Source organism: Dioscorea cayenensis, chromosome 8, assembly GCF_009730915.1.
Source record: "Dioscorea cayenensis subsp. rotundata cultivar TDr96_F1 chromosome 8, TDr96_F1_v2_PseudoChromosome.rev07_lg8_w22 25.fasta, whole genome shotgun sequence".
Classification (NCBI taxonomy): Eukaryota; Viridiplantae; Streptophyta; class Magnoliopsida; order Dioscoreales; family Dioscoreaceae; genus Dioscorea; species Dioscorea cayenensis.
Window position 1 is genome coordinate 20354102 of NC_052478.1, and position 23657 is coordinate 20377758.

A 23657-nucleotide genomic window follows, 5' to 3' on the forward strand; every position below is an offset into this window, starting at 1 on the left:
CCAACCCTTGCCAATAATGAATACAAAGTTTGAAATGAAAATACAAAATAAAAATAAACATCACTACTTGGCAGAGTCTGAAGGAGCAGAATCTGTCGGTGGATGTGGGGACGGCGAAGGAGTCGATGTCGGGGAATAGGTTCTGGATGAGGGACCAGGCTCGAAAGAATGTCAAAGGCACGGCCAATGTCAACCTTGAGTCGTGCCTAGGTCACCATAATGGTCCGCTGGGCCTCTTGCAACTACAACACAGCGGTCCGTAGCTCCTGTATCGCTAATCATCATCTAGGGGAAACTACTACTGGACCTGCTGGCTTTGTAGATGACGGTAGGGAGGACTTGCTTCAGACTCATCATCTGACTCCTCATCTACCGGTGCCTGCTCCGCTAGACCTGGGGCAAGGATGTACCGGATCCACGCTGGATGATCATCCTCTTGGAGCAGAGAGTCTCCTGCAATAAAGGAGATAGGGTATTGACTGTTGGGAGACAATCAAAATGCTCTAAGAGTTTCATCCCTTGCATGAGTCATGTAACATATGGCCCTGTGAAGATAGTGCTCAAGTGCACGTGTTGGCCCTGATGAGCAAGGAAATCAACCAACACGTGCCCTAGATGAATAGAGCGACAATCCACCATACTCTACAACAGATATAACTCTTGCCATCCCACCACCCCGGTACTATCTACACGACCTGCATTAGAGTGAGCAAGTATAACTTGCAAATACTTGTGTGCTGGATGAAGAAGGTACAACGCCTTCATCAACCTTAGCTCATAGCTTCGCTCCCTCCTAAGACGGAGCCACACTCCTATGCTGTAGTCCCTGGGGTGAAATCAATGGGAAGCTCCTCATACTATTGGGTCGCCATAAAGTCAGTGTCGTAAATACACAACAATAAGGAGAAATCTGTGTAACTCAGACGCCGGGGTTCTCCAAAAATCTGAAACTGCACCGCCCCGAGTCGTGAGAACCCTACCAGACTCCTGTCGACCTCAAAAGTGCTAAGCACCTCTAAGGTGACATCACAGTAGACCCACTCCTCCATGGAAAGGAGTCGGTTCCACCTACCAAATTCCACCATCCGACAAACCTCCCCTTCCATATCAAAGTGTGCTAGCATTGGCCAGTCGACAAGGTGCGACTAACGAAACCGTTTTGTCTTCAAGTGAGTGTACCGCTCTAAAAAACGAGTGACAGAGAAAGTAGGTTTCAGCAGGTGGGGCCGGGGTAGAGGAAGCATGCTCCTCTGCCCTGTTTGGACCGAAGTAGAAGCTTCAGTCCATCCCATCTTTGCCAGCCCAGACGCGCCTCTTTTTACTCTAGTCATGCTGTAAAAGGAAAATATGATGTTTAGAATGCAAAAATATGAAATTTTCTCAATTCAGTAGTGCTTACGGCTGGCTTACAGAAAGACTTACAGCCGTAAGACTCGGGAAAAGTCACCTTTATAATGACCCTTACGGCTTGCCTATGGCTTACGGCTCGTAAGGACCCTCATGTAATTTATCACTTATAATTTCTACAAATTTCAAATTTAAACAGCAATTAAACACCGCTAAACATCTATATAATCGTTCCCATGCAGAAAATCAATCAAAGGAATTCAAAATCATGAAAAATAAGGATCACCTTTGAAGTGAAGAAAAAAATAAGGAGAATGGTCGGTGAGGAGCTTCCGAAATGGTCCAACTCCATTCAAAAGCACTCTAAAACTCAAAAAGAAAGCAATGGGAAGTGAATGGAAGGAGAAAGAGGTACCGACGACCAAGATCTGGCTAAAAACCAAATACAAATGAATATCAAAAGGTCACCAGGGCGTTAAACCCTAGAGGCTTATGGGTGTAAGCCGTGATTGTAAGTCTCTCTGAATGAATAGTTACAGGGGAATTACGGCCATAAGGCCTACCCCGCAAGGGTACATCTTCTTTAGAACCTAGGTTACAACCGTTAAAGGCTTAGCATTGTAGTCCGTAAGGTTCTTTGTCAAGTTCTTACGGTTGGACTTACAAGTGTAAGACACCCGTAAGGAACTTAGGTTAAACTCCCCAGAGGATTACGGTCCGTAAGGGTTTAAGATATAGCTTTAGGGTACTCTGGATTACCCTCACGGCCTGACTTACTGGCGTAAGTAGCCCATAAGTGACCTCTTAACTGTGTGCTCCAAGACTTACAGACCGTAAGTGAACTCGTAAGGCTTTCTGGTACCACCTTAGGGGTGACTTATGGGCATAAGATGCCTATAAAGCTCTCTGTATGAGGTTTACAACTGTGCTTACATGTGTAAGTAGCCAGTAAGAGTCCTAGAAAAATTGAGCAAAGTTTTCTCTATTTCCTACAGTTAAGCTCAAATACATATATGACATGGGGAGCACAAAAATGAGTGTTATGGTCACAAACATCCAAACAACATATAAAAGTCACAACAAGTCGGGCAATTTATTGCAAGCACCAAAAAAAAAAAATAACAAACTATACTAAAGACTAGAACTCAAGCAAAATATGTGAAACCTTCCTTGGGTTGCCTCCCAAGAAGCGCTTGTTTAACGTCACGAGGTTGACATACCTAAAACGCACAAGTCATGGAGGTTCAAAGTAAAAACACTCCTCATGACCCCTATCAACATCTCTGCAATAATGCCCAAGTACAAAATCGGAGAAAATAGGGAACTTACCAATGTAGTGTACTGACTCTGGGGTTACCTCCTTGGGCGAAGTTTTTCACTTGCCTTTCTTGGGGGAAGTGACCTCGCACCATTGCTTCTTTCGCGTGCTCTCCTCAATAAAGGTAGGTGTAAGTAACCAGGTGGTCTTTTCAATGTGAGGGTCATCCAATGACTCCTCGAAAGGCTCTTTATGCAATGTCTCCTCCACACATTCATCCATAAGTGAGTCAGTTCTATCAATGTAATAGCATGTATCATCAAAAGTAGAGGGATGTTTCATTGCATCGCATAAAGCAAAGATCATTTCCTTATCCCTAATTCTAAGTGTCATTTTACCATTACTAATGTCAATAAGGGCTTGGGATGTGACTAGGACTAGCCTACCAAGTAATTACAAAATCTACTGGGAAAATGAACTTGTCAACCTTAACCAAAACGTCTTCTATAATTCAACTAGGACGTCTAATGGAGCGTTCCGCGAGTTGCAATGTCATCCTAGTTGGTTTAAGGTCAAATAGTCCCAATTTCCTGAACATGGTGTATGGAATTACATTAATGTCAGCTCCTAAATTTGCTAGGGCATTTTCATCAACCAAATCACCAATGTTGCAAGGAATAATAAAACTCCCTGGATCTTTTTGCTTCCTCGATAGCCGGTTTTGAAGTAATGCCGAACTCCCTTCACTCAATGTCACCGCCAATACCTCCTTAAGTTTTAGCATGTTTGTTAATAAATCCTTAAGAAACTTAGCATACTTTGGCATTTGGGACAAGGCTTCCACAAATGATACATTGATGTGCAATTGCTTCAATAAGTCCCGAAATCTCTTGAATTGTTCGTCCGTATGATCCTTCCTCATTCTTGACAGATAGGGGAGTCGAGGAACATACTCTTTCACTAATGGTGGCATTCTCTTCTCAACACTCAAAGTAGGTACGCTTTCCCATGCCAGATTATCAACGAACTCAATTTCTAGCTCTTTTTCTTCTCCATCACCTTCTCACTACCCATCCCCAACTTTTTACCACTCCGAAGAGTGATTGTCTTGAGATGCTCATAGGGATTGGCTTCGGTGTTACTTGGTAGTCTTCCTTAAGGTCGCTCAGATAACAATTTGTCAATTTGTCCCACTTGGTTCTCCAAGTTCAGAAAGAGAAAAAAATGTTGGTTTCTCAATGATGCCTCTATGCCCTAGAAATGACTGTACGACTGTTGGAAATTAATGTTTATGCTCAGAATGAACTGAGTAAGCACTTCCTCCAATGCGGGTCTCTTGTCATTCTATTGGTGGAGGAAACACTGGAGGAGGTTTCTGCTATTGTCCTTGACCTCCCTAAGAGAAATTAGGGTGATTTCACCATCTAGGGTTATGCGTGCCACTGTAGGGATTCCCTTGCTGTCAGGGGGCACTACCAACAAAGTTCACTTATTCGATGGGTCCTCCCCCACAAGTATCACAAACCATAACCATAGTCAATTTTTAAGTAGACAAACCATCAATCTTCCTACTCAATGCCTCCACCTGGCTGCTAATGTTGTAACCTCACTAACTTCAATTAACTGATAATTGTTTATGGTTATTTCTTCAATTAACTGTTTGGTCTCCTTCGGGGTCTTACTAATAAGAGATTTTCTTGCTGTAGAATCGATGAGCAGTCTGGTACTCTAATTGAGACCCATAATGGAAAATCTGAACTTCCTTTCATTCGGGGAGGTTATGATGTGGACATTTCCTCAACAAATCTTTAAACCTCTCCCACGCCTCAAATAATGATTTAGTGTGACAACAGTGCATATGTTGTACTTGAAAAGAGAAGTATATGAAGTGATAGTGAAAAGGTAATGAGGGAGATCAGATTTTATCGAGATTGATTAGGAAGTTTTAGTTGTGAATCAACTCTTTCCTCTGCTAATAAAATGCAACCTGGTGAGTAACAATAATAATTGATATATTTTATATTATACTTTCATTTTTACTAATTGTGTGTGGTTCGAGATTTTTAACACTTTATTATGTAAGTTATTTTAGATGAATGGTGGAGGTTGTTTGGATATAGTGCTCCTTTCTTACAAAAAGTTGATATTCGACTCCTCAGTCAAACATCTTCTTCTTCAGGATGTGAGAGTAACTAGAGTGTTTTTGAGCGAATTCACACCAAAAAAATAACTAGATTGGAGCATCATTAGTAGATGGAGATATGCTTGAAGCAATATATGCAGAAGATGTTATTCCAACTTTGGATAAAAGCCACAACCAAGGTTAATGAATCAATGATAAGCTTTTAAGTTAATTACATGAAAATTTTGTTTTAACATGATGCAGTTTTTTAACATTGTTAACCTTCTCTATTTTTGGATTGTTTTGCCACTAGATGACGTGGATATGAATGAACTCAATGAAGAAGAAGTAGATTTTGAGTTATTTGGTAATGCAAGCTATAATGATGCATTTGATCAGTATGAAAACTTGGGGCAAAGAGATGATAATGAGGCTTGACTACAGCATCAAACCAAGATTTGTGAATTCTTCTTAAGAATGAACTTTCTAGTGAATTTTTCTTATTCAATATGTTGTCTGGATTTTATTTGAATGTGCTAAAAACTTTTGTGTATGAATTGAAACTATGGATTCTTTTTTTAACTTTCTTAGTGGGTTTATTGCATAGTATGATCTAAATGTATCATTTGCTTAGAATTACCTATTTAGTGTATTTTATGGGTTTGATTTCAATGTTTGAAAAACTTTATGAGTTCATTTTATTTAGTATGCGCATGGTTTTAATTTTATGTTTTTGATTTCCCTGTTTGAAAAACTTCATGAGATTTATTTTATTTAGTCTTTCATATAAATTTGGTTTAAATGTTGTTAAATGTTATGTTTTAAATATGGAATCAAGAATTGTTTTGGTTTATATATTGTGTATTTGATTTAAAAATTTATTCAATATTTAATGTTATTTTATATTATATTTTTAATTATTTATTTATTAAATCCGGTTCGACCCAGTTTGACTGCAATCGGACCTCTTGACCCTTGAACCTTGGCCTTCTCCGGTTCAAAGGTTCGATCCGGTTCTGACTACCTAGGTTTTAACGAATACAACTCGAGTTGGATATCCTCCCTTAAGCCTGATAAGAAGCAATTCAGGAGACTACCAGGAGTGAGATTGGAGATGCGAGTAGATAGAGTTTCAAACTCGCTAGATAAGGAGCAACCATCATTTATTTTTTTAGCTTAAAGAGTTGGGCTTCATGGCTCATGAACGAGGACGGTCTGAAAACCGAGTTTGGCTCATCAAACAAACTTGTCCCAGGTGGAAAGTTGGTCTATGACGTGATCAAGTGATACCACTAAAGAGCAAGCCCACTCATGTAAAAAGGCGGCGATCTGCAGTCATTGCTCGACGGTGATCTAATGGAAGTGGAAGAAATGTTCAATTTGAAGCACCCACTTGAGGACGTGCTCTCTGATGAATAAAGGGATCTCTAGTTTAGGTAACCTTGTGGCAGGTGTTGGTGGAGGTATGATTCCGAGTGGGCCAGATAGCAAGGGCGGTAGTTGAGTAGAGTGTGGTGATAATGGGAGTGGTAACAGTGGGGGTAACAAGGTTGTTCTATCATTCCGTATGAGCTTGGACATCATTTCCGTCATCATTGCTTATTGTGTGGCTAAAGACTTTTGTACCATGTCTAATGTATCATTGTGTTGTTGCAATGTGGTACTGAAGGCATCCATCTTGGAGAGAATGGTGTCATGGCGGGCAAGTTGTTCAGGGTGTTGAAAAATAAACTTAAACATAAATAATAATGGGTTAATAATGTGGGGTTTACTATGAGTCATAAGTTAGAGGAATATGAAGAGTTGGGAGTTAAGTAATATGAAGATGTAGTGTCATGAGTTATATGAGTTATTATGTAATAAGTATGAGAGTTATAGAATCTCAAGTGTTTATATAAAGCCTATATATAGGCTATCTGTAGTGTTTTGGTTAAGAGTGAAGATTAGAAAATAAAGTTTATCTCATGTTTACACTATCTTCCTCTTCCTATTATTTCTTTCTTGAGCGTATTTTGGCCCATCATCGCTTCCTAACACAATGATGGTCGTGAGTTGCTCCTCCAATGCACAGGCCTCAAGTCTGCATACCTTTGGTCATTAGAAGCACCACATGATAGCGTCGAGGGCAAAGTGAGAGGAGTGTGTGGATTTCTACCGTGGTTTTCTGGTTCGCCAGTCAAGGGAAGCAAGAGAGACTAGGGTTTGCAACAGAAGAGAGGAGGAGAGAGAAGGAGGAGAAGGAGGAGAGAGAGAAAGAGAAGATGAGGCAAAGACTGGGCAATAATGTTGATGCAATGTTTTTAGAACCAGATCGAACCGGCCGGTCAGACCGGCAAAACCAGGAACCGACTGGCAGTCCGGTCCGGTTCTATAGAACTGGTTGACCGGGAGTCCACCCGGTCAAACCTGGCGAACCGCCCGGTTTAACCAAAACCAGGTTACCCCTGATTCTAAAGTTTGATTTAACTTTAGAAAAAGGCCAGGAAAAGTAGCAGTTCTCTGGCTCGAGCTTCGACTGTGAGGGTTTCGTTTGGATCTGGTGAGGGTTTCTCTTGGACCGGCAGAAAAAGGCCATGCTCTGTCCGCTTGGATCTAGTGAGGGTTTCGCTGTGATCCATCATCCATCTCTTCTGCTTTTGTTGTTTTCCCTTTTTTTTAGTTGATTTCTTGTTTGGAGTATTCTTGTGGGATTTTGTGCTTAAGAACAAGAGGATGAAAGTTGAATGTTCAGGTTTTTAACCTATTTTCCAAGGTATTTGATTGGTTTTCTCGAGGATTAATCTATGTTAAAGACTGGGTGCTGGCTGTGTTGTATGGTGTTTTGAGGATTGTTAGTGAACTGATTGAGAAAATTGGATTTTTAGTTGATGTCATTCTATTTCTCAAAGCTCAAATATGCTAACTTGTTTCATATTTGCCCATAGAAATTGTTATTTGAAATTTTTACAGATCTCAATGCTATTATTTTGATGATTTACTCTTTTGTTCACATTTTTCTTTTCAGCTTGCAAAAGCAGTTGGGTATGGAAATCCTTTTATAGCTGCCTGCCTTGGTATCATTTGAGCAATTGTGTTGCTGCATGCTCTTTTATTCATGTACTTTCTCATTTTCTTTGCATATTTTTCATATCCAGCTTTCATGACAAACTTAATCACCATTTAATAGAATATTTCTATTTGTTTCTTATTTTTCTTTTGGGAGGACAAACTCTAATTACATTTTTGTTAACCATTCTCAATCCAACCAAAGATGCTGACTTTTTTCATATTTCTACATAGTTTATTTATACTTTTTTCATTAATTTTTTAAAGGGCTAGCGAGGAGGATCTTGTCAATTGAGAACGGTTGTGCTTGGGCTTGATCTTTTTGTCCAGATCTAGATTGAAAGGTATAAATTTTTTTTTTGTTATTAGATTGTTGTGACTTTAATTTATTTGTGATGGTTTGGTGGTGAATTTTTGAGTTAATTTATGATGATGATGATGATGATTATTATTATACAAAAAATGTTGTCTTGTGATGGTGATTATGGGGATTGGGTGAGTGTTTAGATTGTGATCATCTCTTAATTAAGCTCATTTTTAATTTTTTTTTAATGGTAATTGTACCAAAATTGCTATTTTTAGTGGTGCGTTTAAATTGTGATTAGGTTATGAGTCATGATCAATTTTGTAGATCATTTATTATGATAATTATACCAAAATGTTTGGAGAGTGTTTAGATGTTGATTCTTTTTCCATTTGTGTTGTGGATTGCAAATAGATGGAAACTATTGGGTCTCAATCAACACCGTGAAATGAAGTTGAATCTACTGAGCAAACTTCTTCTGGTGTACATATCCGACAAAAAAAAAGATATTGCATGGAGATATGTAACTGAGGGGCAAAATTCTCAAGGGAGAAGGATCTTCATTTGTAATTTTTGCCAAAAGCAAAATGCGGGCGGGGGAATCAACCAAATGAAACAACATCTTGCTAGATCAAAAAGAAATGTTGATTCATGCAAAAAAGTCCCTTCTGATGTTTATTTTTTGATTCAAGGATCATTACAAGAAAATTTTCAAAAAGCCAAAAAAAAAAAGAGAGTTTATGATGATACCGATCTTTATGGAGAGTCTATGCATGAATGCCATGGTGATTATGTTTTGGTTGGTAAAAGTAATGCATGTGTGGAGATATCCTCTAAAGGGAAACAAAAAGCTAGTTGTGGCATTAGGTCTTATTTTAAACATGGAGTTGGCGATCCTACCCAACCAACTATAAAAGCTTCTATGCAAAGTAAGGAGAGGTGGCATATATGATACTGATATGGCAATTGCTATGTGGCTTTATGATGCATGTATACCATTGAATGCTGTCAATTCTCCATTCTATCAAACTGCAATTAGCAAGATAGCAAGTATGGGCCATGGGTACACAGGTCCTACATATCGTGCATTGAGGGTCAATTTGTTGAGAGATTGTAAGCCACAAGTGAAATTAATTATCGATGATTTTCAAAAGACTTGGGTTGAAACAGGATGCACAATTATGGGCGATGGATGGACAAAATAATAGGCAGAGGTTATTGATCAATTTCTTGGTATATTCTCCTAAAGGAATATCATTCATTAAATCAGTTGATGCTTCAGGTTTTATTATAGATGCTTAGACATTATGTAATTTTTTTTCTAAAATCATTGAGATGGTTGGTCCCCAAAATGTAGTACATGTGGTGACAAATAATGGAGCTAATTATAAGGCTGCTAGCAAGAAGATTACAGAGAAATATTCTGATATATATTGGTCTCCATGTGCTACTCATTGCATAAACATAATTATGAAAGACATTGCTGAAATGACAACTGTTGAGAGTTTGGCAGTTCTTGCTTCAAATATTACAGTGTTCATTTATAATCATTAGTGGATTTTGAATTGGTTGAGAAAACAACCAAAGTGGACAGAAGTTGTTCGTCCCGGAGTTACTCGTTTTGCCACAACTTTTATTGCATTGAAGAGTTTATAATTATATGACCACAAAGATTACTTACAATCTTTGGTTGTTTGTTCAGATTATAAAAAATTCGACAAATTGGAAAAAGGAAAAGAAATTAAGCAAACTATTTTGGGTGAAAATTTTTGGAAGAATTGCTTGATAGTTGTGAAGATTATAGGTCCATTGATACGTTTATTGAGAATTTGTGATTCCGATAAGAAGCCGGCAATGGGATATATATATATATATGATGGGATATATAGGGCTCTCAAGGGAATTAAAGATTTATTCAAAAATAAGAAGCACTTGTTTAAGCCTTATAGTTCCATTATCAAAGATCGATGGAAATATTACCTTGCGCACTAGGGATACATGTTTTAGCATATTGGTTGAATCCGGCATTTCAATTTAGTGAGCAAAACTTGTGCCAAAAGTTGGACGCTCAATGTGGCATACTTGATGTGATTGAGTGGCAAACTTTGTTTAAATCAAGTGATTTAATGGAAGAGATGAGAATATTTAGAGAAAGGCAGAAGACTTTTAGTCGGCCACTTACTTTTACTACTTGCAAAACTACTACTCCTGGTGAAAATAAATCTGATTTTTTTTTAAAATCAAGTTATATGATTGTTTACTAATATAGTTTTGTATTTTTTTTTCATAGATGAGTGGTGGAAATTCTTTGGTTTTGATGTGCCTCATTTGCAAAAATTAGCTATTAGAGTTCTTAGTCAAACTGCTTCTTCTTCTGGTTGTGAACGTAATTGGAGTGTGTTTGAACGTATACATACCAAAAAAAAAGGAATAGATTGGAGCATCAAAGACTTAATGACTTGGTGTATGTTCACTATAATCTACGTTTGCAACATAGGTATGACATTTATGGTTTTAAACCTTTAATTTGTCAAGTACTCTTTACATGCAAATGATTTTTATTTAATATTTTTTTTTATAGGTCATCGATCTTCTAAAAATAGATCTTACGATCCAGTGGATTATGAATCAATTAACAAAACTGAATTTTGGGTCGTGGAAGAAAAACTAGAAGGAAAACTTGACTATAATGAATTAGAGAACATGTTAGAGGAGCAACCAAGAGGTAGTGAACAATCAACTTAGCTATCTAAAGGTTAAGTTTCTAACTCTTTTTTAACTATTAATTATATTTAATGTCAACGCTTCATATTCATATTCATATTCATACCTATTAATTCATGAAATGAATTTTTAGGTGATGATGAACAAGATGATGTGATAATCACCGAAGATAGTGATCATGAAATATTATGTTTTCAAGGAATGACTAGCAATAATTTAGATGAAGAAGATTGACTACCATCCCCACCTCCACCCCCTCTAACAAATTAGATGAAGATGTTATGTTTTTTATTTGCTAAAGCTTGTCTTTCATATATGCATGTTGTTGTGACCTTGTTAGATTTTCTTTCATGTTGTTGTGATCATGTTAAATTTTCATTTATATTGTGCCCTTGTTAAATTTTCTTTCTTTGTAATATTGTTAGATTTTCGTACTATTATTTAGATATTCTTTTTTAACATTGTTTTTATCATTTGACATTATGTGATGAATAAGGTGTAGTTTATTGTCATTATATTAAATTGGACATAGAATATATATGTGAGTTTAGAATTTTGGAGAATATATATATATATATATATATATAATTATTACATCATCCGGTTCGATCAAACTGGGTCATTCAGTCTAATCGATTGACCCATGGCCCGGTTGTTTGCCCGGTTTATTTCCCCATTGGTTCTGAAAACATTGTGTTGTTCTATTTTATCATGATACTCATATATAAATAGATTCTTGGTGTCATGACACGTGTTTCACTATCGCGACAAACATTAATGGCCTGACATATAGCAAAACTTCTAGGCCATTCCGTCATAAGCTAATCAACATACTCATTGGTCAATTCATTATATAATCCTGAAAATGAGCAGATTTCGTTGCTGGTCTCCCTTGTCTTATTGGTTCACGTGCCACCAATTCTGACCCTGCATCAATATACTAATCTTTGTAAGGGACATTGCACATAATTCTATAAACAGGCAGCATTAATGCAGTAATGATACTTCTGATTAAGAATAAGAATTCCTAAGCCCTTATCCCTAGTTCCATTTTTTGGGATTTTGCGGGGAGAAAACTGAACAATACAAAAAAAAATTGTATCATAGGAATTTCATTTCCTATATCTCATGAACGATATTGTAATGGCTGCTAATAATGTAATACAAATAGAAATTAAAACATATACCTGTTCAATAATTCCACTCTTGTTATTATCTGAAATGCATGATGGTTTTCTATGTGAATATTCCCTTACACTAGTTTCACTATTTTTGGGATTCTGAGATGAGGAAGCTGAACAATTTAAAAACGAATTGAACCATAGAAATATCAATTCCCATATCTCATGAAGAATATATTGTAATGGCAGCCAATAAGGTGCATACAAATAGAAACTATGATAAACCAAAAAAAAAACCCTAAATTAAATAAATACAACTGAATCATTCAACATTCAACTATTAATTACCATGCATGCAAAAGAGTAGGATCCAAAGAAGAATTTTCAACCAACCTCCCCACACAAACCTCTATATAAACCTTAAACCCCTCCATAACTCAAAACACATCTCAAACACAAACACAAACACAAACACAAACACACGAACAACTTCCATAAACCCTAACAACCATGAAGACCAACATCATCACAACCAAAACCACAATTTGCACTCTTCTCCTCCTCCTCCTTTTCTCCACTTCTCTACATTTCAGCTCTGCAGCAGCCACAGTGACATGCAACACTATCACAACAGAAGCAGCGCCATGTTTAGGCTTCATCACCGGAAAAGTTCCCAGGCCACCGGCGGTGTGCTGCACCGGGTTGAAGCAAATAGTGAAGAGTGGCACCACCGTCACTGCTCGCCGGGCAATTTGTCAATGCATGAAGAATGCTATTAAAGAGTTCCCTGGTGTGAAAGAGAAGTTCTTGTCTCAGCTTCCAAAAGCCTGCCATGTGTCTGTTAGCTTTCCAATATCCTCCCACACCAACTGTAACAAGTGAGTTTTCATTAATATTCTGCATTATATATATAAGAAAAGGACTAAGATAAAAAAGAAATTGACAATGAAGAAGTAATTAATTTAGACTAGAGATGTGTTTAGATGAAAAGTTTAGTTGAGTGGTTGAGAGAAATATAAAGAAAAAATAACTCAGGGACTAATAGTTAATTTTCCCTTTGAAATTTGATTTTCGTTTATTTTATGGGATATGTATAAGAAAAGAACTAAAATAAAAAAGAACTTGATATTTAGATTAAAATTTTAGTTAAGTAGTCAAAAAAAAATAATAAAGAAAAAAGATCTTCAATGACAAATAGTAACTTAGGTTTATTTTTTTTTATTTTTTAAGAGTTATATAAAAGAAAATTACTAGGAAATATGAATTAAGAATGAAGCGATGATTTAATCTAGACAGATATCTGGCTAGACTGAAAGTTTAATTGATTAGTCAAAAATACATACATATATATATATATATATATATACATGTAAGGAAAAAATCATCTGGGGATTAATAGTTAATTTTGCCTTTGCAGGGTGCACTGAAGCGTTCATGGATGAGAGAGAGGGTTGAAGAGACGAATAAGAGGGAATTATTAATTAATTAGCATGGGAATGATGTTTGGGTGTTGATAAATGAATTTTATTTTATTTTTTATAATAATGTAACCCCTCGTAGTTATTTTTATTTTCATTTTTTTAAAATAATGTAATGGCTGATGATTTTTAATGGTAGTATTTTATTTTATTTTTTCAATTTTGATTGCATTGGTTCTATATATATATATATATATATATATATATATATATTATACCACATTAAAAAAATAATGAAATTTCATGGATATCCTCATAAAATTTCTCTTTTCATATGAAACCCTAAAAATTTTAAATTTTGGGTTATCAATAATGGATAAATAAGAGAATGCTTTTGATAGCTTTATATAAACATTAATAGCAATACTCAACTAATTGTTATATTATATCTCTCATATAATATACCATTAAAGGTAGAATAAATTTAAAAAAAATTAAACTATTGAAATAAAATAAAATAAAAAGTTAAAAATGTAGGTAAATGAACAAATTAATTAAAAATGGGAAAATGAAATGTATAATATAAGCTGAGGAGACAATGATTTGCCATCAAAATCCAAAAATAAAAGAATAACATTTACAGTTCAGTAAAGAACGAAGACAACAAACAACCTACTGATTTTGGGTACAAAAAAAGACTGAATTGGAAACACAAAAATGTACAACAAAAAGTGGATGAAACCGAAAGGAGCAAGACTTGAAACGGATAAATACTATAAAGGAAAACATCCGATTCTCTATATCATTTAGGATTATGATCGATGCCGAGTTTGAGTTTCGCACGAGGACGATGATTTGCTCGATTGCGGTGATGGCTCGGGTGATTCACTGGCCTCCATATACACTGGTAATAGTTTAAGGAAGCTGCCTTTAGCAGCCTGGTTTGGAGAAGTTTCAATTTTTGCAGAAATACGGTGAAAATAATGGGTCAGAATGTGTGATCAAGAAACATGGAGAAAGAAGAATGTAAGATGGTTATTACCGAATAAAGACATGGCCGTTGATCTTTTCGGCTTGTTGTCTTTTTTCTTCAATGCTGCTATATAAACAAAATTTCAAATAAAGAAAGACATTCAAGTATGAATTAAAATAATTAACACATTCTCTTTAACACTAATGAAGATACTGAATGTATTCGACGAAAGAACACCAACAGACTGACTTACCCATTTTAGAGTTTTATAACCTAATAAAGAGATGTAGATATTTCAAAAATGTAAGGATGATGGAAATAGACTAAGAAAAATCACAACAGAAAAATTGCAGAAAAATGGATTGATATCAAATTATACAGCTTAAATTTTAGGCACAAAGGAAACATTGAGCTAATGGTGGAATTTTGTTTGTTGAGGTTTCTCCCTGGTTGGAACTAGTATTTTATAGTGTTCTCTTTTAAGGCAACAAATTGAGAAAGGTGTTGGTAGTGCTCAGAAAGTCAAAACTCAAAATAAAACAGCATGAGAGGACTGTGATCAAGCGCTCGGAAACTAAAACTGAATAGAATTGAATTATCTCCTTTCTCATTAATTTCTTTACTGTATCATTGATTTTTAGATGACACAGACATGAGAGAAAGACGATCAAAGAAGCCATCAATATTTCCTCTGTTAGCCTCCATTTACTAATCCTTGTAAGGACATTGCACATGATTCTATAAACAGGCAGCATTAATGCAGTAAATGATACTTCTGATTGAGAATAAGAATTCCTAAGCCCTATCCCCAGAAAATAGAATGTAATTTGAATGGTAAAGACGAGAGAACCAACCCATGCCGGGAATAGGGAAATCATCTAATATTTTCAAGTTCTTGTAAGTATAGCCCACAAAATTCACATCCTTAATTAGATGGAAGCATCTACAATAAAAAAAAAGAGAGAGGAGGATTATTAGTTACAAACTCAGAATAAAGATGAATGCGACAAAATAATGCTCCAAAATTATATATAAATATTAAATGCTCGCTTGCGCACATGCACACACTTTTAAGATCATAAGCATTCAAAATTTGTGTTGTGTTGCAACTAAATGTGATGACAGTAAAAACAAATTTTTGGCTGTGAATTTGTGAAATCTTGGTTGTATTAAGCATGAATCAATTGATACATGCCTGTCCATGGATAATTTTCCAACACATTAATCCCATAATTCTAAAATGATGAGATTTATATTCCGAAATAGATCTTTGCAAGGAAAGTCAGGCAATTAAAATCAAATCATTTTAACCTTCATTTAAGGTGGCAGGTGCAGATGGAAAATTTTTCAACTGTTAAATATTTAAATACAATACAGGATAGTGTGTACTATAAGAATTGGCAAAGAGCATATTAAACAGAAAAAGAGCCTTCTTGTTTGTAAATTCTAATAACCTGCTACAATAAGCAAATCCTACACAGAAGCATCATTTACTCAAGTACGACTAACAGCAATAAATAACATTCCAGTGAAACATCTTCGAAAAGTCTATAAAGGAACCAACTAAATGTTTATGAAAACCAATAAAAAGGCATTATAACATCTTGCCAAATGAAAGAGTACATGCAATCAACATTAAAGCCAAATACATGATGCAAAGATCCTCACAGAAAAAACATAAGATAAACTCAACATGATAGATCCAAAAGTCACCTTCCTCCATGGTCCAGATTTTGAAGTAGTCAGTGTTGGAGGTGCAGACTGCATCACACAAGTATCAGGAAGTAAGAAGTTATGTGCTATATATATATATATATATTACTTTCTGTTAGATTAAAATATGCACACAAATAATACAATTACGTAGAAAAATGCTCCACTAAAAGCTTTTCAGGTTATCTGATGCTGATGCTTAATAGCTATCAATGGTTTCCTCTGGCCACAAAGCTGCAGATGCAGTCACCCACCTACTAAAAATGCCTATTGAGAATTGCATGTGGCTGAATTTGGAAATATAAGAGCCTGTTTGTTTTGAAAATATTTTTCATAATTCTCATGTCCTATTTTATCCTTTTAGAACACTTCTTGTTCTTTTAAAACATTATTGAAACATAATCATTTTAGAAAATAAGCAATTCATGGACACATGTTTTTCACATATTATTACAACAGTCGAAAGCAAAAAATATTTGTTATTTCACCTATGGTCAATATTTTTAGTCCATATAGTTGGCATTTGCTTGTACAAGTACAAGCATATATGGCTTTTGAGTGGGTATATACACAATTTTTAATCTCAGAAAAAAAAAATGTGAGAACCAAAGATTTTAGTTATCAGGATAGGATTTTATCCCTAATATGAAGTTCCCTCTTATTTTGTCTAAGCATATAGATATAAATTATCTCCACACACACAAAAAGGTTTGGACAAAAAAAAGTCATACCTCCTCAAACTTTTCAAAATTCCGAGTATCTAGCTCATCGTTAACCTCAGGTTTGAATGCAGCTTCCATTTGATACAATTGGTCCCTTTGAATGCCTTTAAACCAGGGATGGGCCTGAAACCAGAATGCCAATGTAAGTATCAAACTCAAAGATAAAGATAAAAAAATTAAAAATTATCTGCGAACCTTTATTTCATGAGCTCCTGTTGTCCCCAGCCTCTGCTCTACATTACAGAGTAATTTGCTGATGAGATCTCTAGCTTCATGTGAAAGTTTAGCCTCTTCGGAGAATTTTAGGTGATTTCTCCAGTTAACAATCTGCATGCTCCAAATTTCAGAATTCATAAAGCTAACCTTATACGATCCATTCGACAACAGAAAAAATGTACCAAAAAAATTCAATTTTCAATTATTTATTTAACAATCATTCATTCAAGAAGAGCATTTCTGGTTTAATATCTTTGGTCAAGATGGTTGATTGTTATAACATATAGCTAGTGGGATAAAATAATTTTTGGATTGCTTGGCATACAAACTTAAGATGTGTACCTTTCTACAAGTTGCCATTGGTTCATCTGAATAAAATGGTGGGTAGCTAATGAGCATCTCAAACATAATCGCTCCTAGAGACCACCTAATACATATATCCATGTTCAGGCAAACAAACGCACAGTTAAGAGGTAATATTAGACAATATGACTAAATTACTAACCAATCACACTCCATCCCATATCCCTTTTTCAGTAGAACTTCGGGAGCAATGTAATCAAGGGTAACAACTGTCGAGTAAGCCTTTATTCGAAATTTTACAAGTTATGAGTTGATGCATCGCTATACTTGAGACCGTTGATTCGTACACGAATACCCAGTAACAAACTTCCAACACCTGTTGATCAAAAATAGCCAGAAATTGGGAAGAGTAAAATCTTTATTACTCAATGAAATAATGATCACAAAAACTAATTTTCTCTTACCCGTAGGCTTACATTAAATAGGCGAAAATAGTACTAAGAAAGGAGATAATTTGAAATTTTACCAAAAATAGTAAATTCTCAAATACTAGCAAGAAATAAAAGATCTAACAAAATAAAGATTATTGCCACAAAATGCTCACAAATCAGAGATTTCTATCGTAAGATATAACGAAATCAATTATTACTAAAAACGGCAAAATTAGGGTTTTCGAAGCCCAAACGATGGAATTTGGCCAAATTTTGGTATGACTCATGAGTTTGTGGGACACAAGTCCCACAAACTCATGACTTTTGTTCTTTGATCCGTTTCCCATCAAATAGACCCGGTCGAACCATAAAATCCCGTCGCCCGCCAAATTACCGAAAATACCCTTCCATCGAACTTCTACATGTACGCACATGCTAATTCATCTATACGGCCGTCATCATGAGTTATGTGATGTAGAATGAAAACATGTACTGATGGGAAAGTTGCAATATGATTATGACATTGACAAGGCAATAAGAGAGACAATTATTCTATCATACTTGTACTTGCATTGTCAAAAGAATAAAAAAGAATAAAAGTATTTTCTCAACAAAATACCCACTAATGTCGACCAGGAATCTCATATTGCAATCTGCAAGTAGGTTTGAGTGTGTGGGAATATCAAATCCTGTCTCAGTCACAAGCAAATGCTAGAGAGGTTCAACCACATATTCTATCACATGAACATCACACATAAGAATTTCATGCCTAGCAAATCTTCTACATGACTAACCAGTCCAGGTATCAACCATGAGCACTACCATCTTATCCAGACTTTTCCTTTGCAATCATGCTTCTTTCATGATTGCAAACATCAACGGTCATACAGTTGTGCCATACGAAATCAACACTTGATTGAAGTCACCAACACAGAGGCCAATCGCATGCTCATGATAACGTGAACATAAAAACATGACAATTTAAGGCCCTTGATTCTAACAATGATTACTGACAAGAAAGCTGGCACAAACTTTTCTGATTGGTTTGGATATTGTAGTTAGTGGTTATCATGTCTTAGATAACACTTCCATCAACTTCTGTTTTGTAATCTGACACTATCACATCATGTCAATATATATTTCTTAAGCTTTTTTTTCTTCTCTTTCCTTTAGTTCTGATCTATTTTTCTTGCTTTATAATCAGCAATATAGTAAAAGTTTCAAAATGAAGACCTTGGTTATTAAAAATTACAGGAAGTGAAATTACTGAGAGGCAAGTAGAAGAAAAGACTCTTACCAGTGTCCGTCTGTTCTTTTGCCAATGCAACAATTGCTCATGCTGTGTTCGCTTCAGACGAGGAGAGGCGCATGACTTACTATCATTTTCCAATGCAGTCCTTATTGCTGAAGTAGGCTCACTAAAATTAGGTAAACTCTTGCTATCCAAAGGTTTGCACAATCCAAAATCTGAAAGCTTTATATGGTCATTCCGATCAAACAACAAATTATCAGGCTTGATATCCCTATTAAGAAAAAAATAAATCAACTTGAATGTCTAAGATGATATAGGCAAGCCAACTAAAGAATTTCCAAATCTGTACCTATGGATATAATTGTGTTTGTGAATAGATTCAATTGCTAGTATGGTCTGCCCAATGTAAAATCTCGCCTCATCCTCTGTTAAAGTGTCTTTGCACATAAGTAAAGTCATCATGTCACCACTAGGAAGATATTCCATAATGAGATAGAGAAATTCCTCGTCTTGAAATGAGCAGTAGAGTTTGATGATATAAGCACTATCAACTTCGGCAAGGAGACCTCTTTCAACTTTAACATGCTCCACCTATAAACAAAAATAAGAAAAGACTCCTCAAAGCACAAGATAATTATCGAGATAAAACTTAAATTCTTGACAAGTTACCTGGCCCCTGCTAAGCATGTCAGATTTTTTGAGCTTTTTCATTGCATACACATGGAGAGTGGTCTTTTCTCTACACAATCTCACCTTAATAAAACAAATGTGATTGATTAAGAGTCCAATCATCTATACTAACATCACTTCAAGCATAACCAAAATGATTCTAGATAACTAAAATACTTCATGTTAGTTACACCGATGTGGTTTGTAGTTTTAGAGAAACAAACACTCATGCAAACTCACGCAAACCAAACAAGAAAGGAGACACACAAGATTGGTAACTCAGTTCGACGTCCACTCGTCTATGTCTGGGGGCCAAGCCCGAAGATAAACAATCTACAAAAAGAGGTGAAAATAGATGAGTACAAACACTTATCACTCACTCTCTCAACAATAAAGTTCACTACCTCTCTAGATTGTGCTCACACAGTCTCCTCCATAAGTGACATCCATAATCTTCGAGCAAGGTAGCTTATATAGACGTCTCAACGTCCCAAATATAGCACATACCTCTTTTAGAATTTCCGCAACTACTAAAAAATCTTCCGAAATTAGGTGTTGCAACTCCTGTTGTAACATAAGTTGCAAAATGGCCCTGACTGCTGACTTGACTGAGTTCTGGTTACGTTGCAGATGACCTCAAGACCCATCAAACCTCTCGGTCATGCTTAGTCTGAGTCGGTGCAGCCAAATCTCCTGATCCCGACTGCCGGCAACTAGCCTGCCTCATCAGTTCCTCATCAAGTAGTCTCCTCGCAAGGGGCGCACGTCCTTTATGCATCTTCACGAAACTTGCCAAACTTGATCTTCAATTCAACCAAGTTTGGTCTTCAAATCTTCCCAAAAAAGATCTTTAGTCAATCAACTCAATCATGGCAACAATAGGCATGTCTTCAAATCTTGCCCTTAATGGTCTTCAATCATCCTCATTAAGGTTTCTTCAAATCATACCATCAATAGTCTTCAATCATACCATTGATAGGTATTTCTTCAATTAAGCTCCATCCATATTTAGTCTTTAATCAAATCACTCTGAATATGGTCTTGATATGATCTTGTCTTCAAGTTGTAATACATTGCCAAAAATAACTCCACCAAGATCTTCAAGATATTTGCCTCCAAGTCAAGACTCCTTGCCATGTCATCATGCCTTGCCATGTCATCAATTATGCCACGTCACCTTGACTATGTGTCAAATCATGCCAACTATAGTGCGGTTACACTAACACTTCACTTATTTATTTACTTTTTAAATCAACATTTAAGAATAGAAAGTGAAGAAGTAAAAGAGTTGGGCTTCAAATAAAGAAAAGGTTGATAGCTACATCTCCAAAAGCTCCTCTCCCAATTATGGTCAGAAGTTCAAAATCATCAACCCCCATCTTATGCCGCCGACGCCTCATGTATTCAGTTTCCTTCTTTTCTAAGTTCTTTATTAGGTCATGCTGCTCTTCCTCAGAAATCTTAGTGTCAGCTAGTTTCCTCTCAAGAATCCAGCGTCTAAAGTATTACCCAAATGATAAACTACAGTTACTAAAATATGAAAAGTATTTTGTAATAAAAGATCACATCTTCTAAGATACAAAAAAGTAAAAAAAGAAAGTCAATGAAGATAAATATAGTTGCACAATGAAAACCTTAAAAAATCCACATAACAATTACAGCACAAAATTCAAGTACAAAAAGCACATAACATTAACAAGTTTCCCTAGGTCATGCATGGTAAAACCTAGAAACATGCTAAAACAAGTCACAAACAATAAAGGAAGGGGTTACGAATATCCGATCGAACTACTTGATGTCAAAAATAACAGCACGTGCGATTCATTTAAACTACAACTGTTAGCGCTATTTTATAAAAGCATCCAATTTTTATAAATTTACATGGTTGCTAAAGAAAAAAAGGTGGTTACCTCTCCTTCTGATCTTGCAGATTCTTCATTTGACACTTGTAATGGTTCTCTATGTACTGCTTCGCAGCAGCAACCTTCTGCTTTATGACGTCCAAAAGAGCCTCATCAATTGGGGGCTTTTGTGGCATGTCCTCCATGTCCTTGTTTGTAGCTTCAGACTTATGTCTATCTCCTCGAAGTTGAAACTTTTGGAACTAACTCCTGGCAGAATCCATCTCACTCACAACTCCATCATCTTCAACCCCAAAAGAAGAAATCAAATAAATAACATGACATACCTCTTTATGATCCAAAAAACCAAACTTCACACCATAAAAGAACTAATCCACCACCCACATTGACATATCAACTAGCACAAGCATCAAACATGCACAAGATTTGAACTAAAACATCTAAAATTTCATATGCAAGAAGTTAACAAAACAATAGCAAAAAAAAGGGCAGCAAATTATGCATTTTTACCAAAACCCAACCTTCAAAAGCTTCATATTTGCCAATAATTATATGGAAAACCCCCCAAGTTCAATCTATCCCAAACCCAAAAAAATTGCAAAGAAAAGATTGAGAAATTTTCTAACTATATTACAGAATTCAAAGCACCAAGCTTCACACCAATTTAGAAAGATCATGAGCTAAAACACGAGAAAAGGCCCATAATTCAACAAAGAAACAAAGAGAACACTGATTTCAAGCTACATTCTAAAGATCAGAACAACCTCCATAAGCGGCGATCAGAGCAACAACTTGCCCATTGAACTAAATCAAAATCTTAACAAAATCCAATAAATGCAAAGAAACTTTGCATTAAAGAGAGAAAACCTTGTTCCCCAAAGCAAGTTACGCAAGAACAGGATCACATGAGAAGGAATCATACCTGGATTGAGATAAATTCCATTTATTCGTGATTTATCTTGCTTTTATCTTTGGAATTTGTCCCCAAGAATCAGCTAGTTGGAACAAAAAGGCATTGACTCCCCCACTGTGGCTTTCCTCACACCTTCGCCTTCGCCGCTTATATTTGAGAATCAGAGGGATGTGCAATTCTTTGAAAAAATAAACTCTATATATAAATAAATAAATAAGATAAGATAATTTGGTTTTTACAAAAAGGTGTTAGCAATTAAATATTTTTAGTGAGACAATTTTTTTCAATGAAAAAACAAAAATAAACCCACAAACGGAAATGAGCTGAAGGGTGTCAGCGGCATAAATGACAACAGTTAGGAGACAACTGTGAGAGTGACATAAACACAAAAGACACTTGGATGATAGGTATAATAGATGAAAAGTGTAAGGGACGTGTGGTCAGGACACGTGGTCAATTTACCTTAAAAATAAGAGGCGTCGCTTTCTTTTTCTGATTTTTATTTTTATTATTAATTTTTATATTTATTTCTGGTTTTTTATTCAGAATCACTAAACTATATCTTTTTTTATAAAAAAACACTTTTTTTTAAGGATTTTGAGGGAAATGTATATGTAAATAGATAAGATAAAATGTATGTTTGTAAATTTATACCTATAGAAGCCCATAATTGTATTAGTCGTTTTATAGCATGGTGCAAGCAATTAAATATTTTTCATGGAATTTTTTTACGGAAAAACAAAAATAAACTCCACTACCAATAATGAACTAGAGCGGTGTGAGCAGCATGAGTGATGATAGCGGAGAGAGTGGTATATGTGACAAACACACTTGGATGATGACAATAAAAGATGATATGATGTAACGGATGTGAACACTTGGATTCTTCATTCTTACTTTTATTTTTATTATTAATTTTAATGCTTATTTATGTTTTTTTATCCATAACCTCCGATACAAACATAATCATTCTACTATATTCATTTTTTCAAATTAAAAAAAAAATCCTTCAAAAGACTTTCTTGAGGGAAAGGTATAATAAATAAATAAGACAAAATAAATAATTAAATAAAAGCTTTTTTACCGTAGGATGTAAGCAATTAAATATTTTTTATGAGATTTTTATATAGAAAAACAAAGATAAACTCCACTAACGGTAATGAGTTAGAGCGGTATATAGCGGTATGAGTAACGATAGCGGAGAGAATAACATAAGTGACAAACACACTTGGATGATAACTATAATAGATGATAAGGTGCAACG

At 35.5% G+C, this 23657-nt stretch overlaps 1 pseudogene; it reads right to left on the bottom strand.

The window, feature by feature from the left end:
- Window positions 1-21743, bottom strand: part of LOC120267367 — a 34574-nt pseudogene extending 12831 nt beyond the window's left edge.
- Window positions 21744-23657: the final 1914 nt, after the last annotated feature.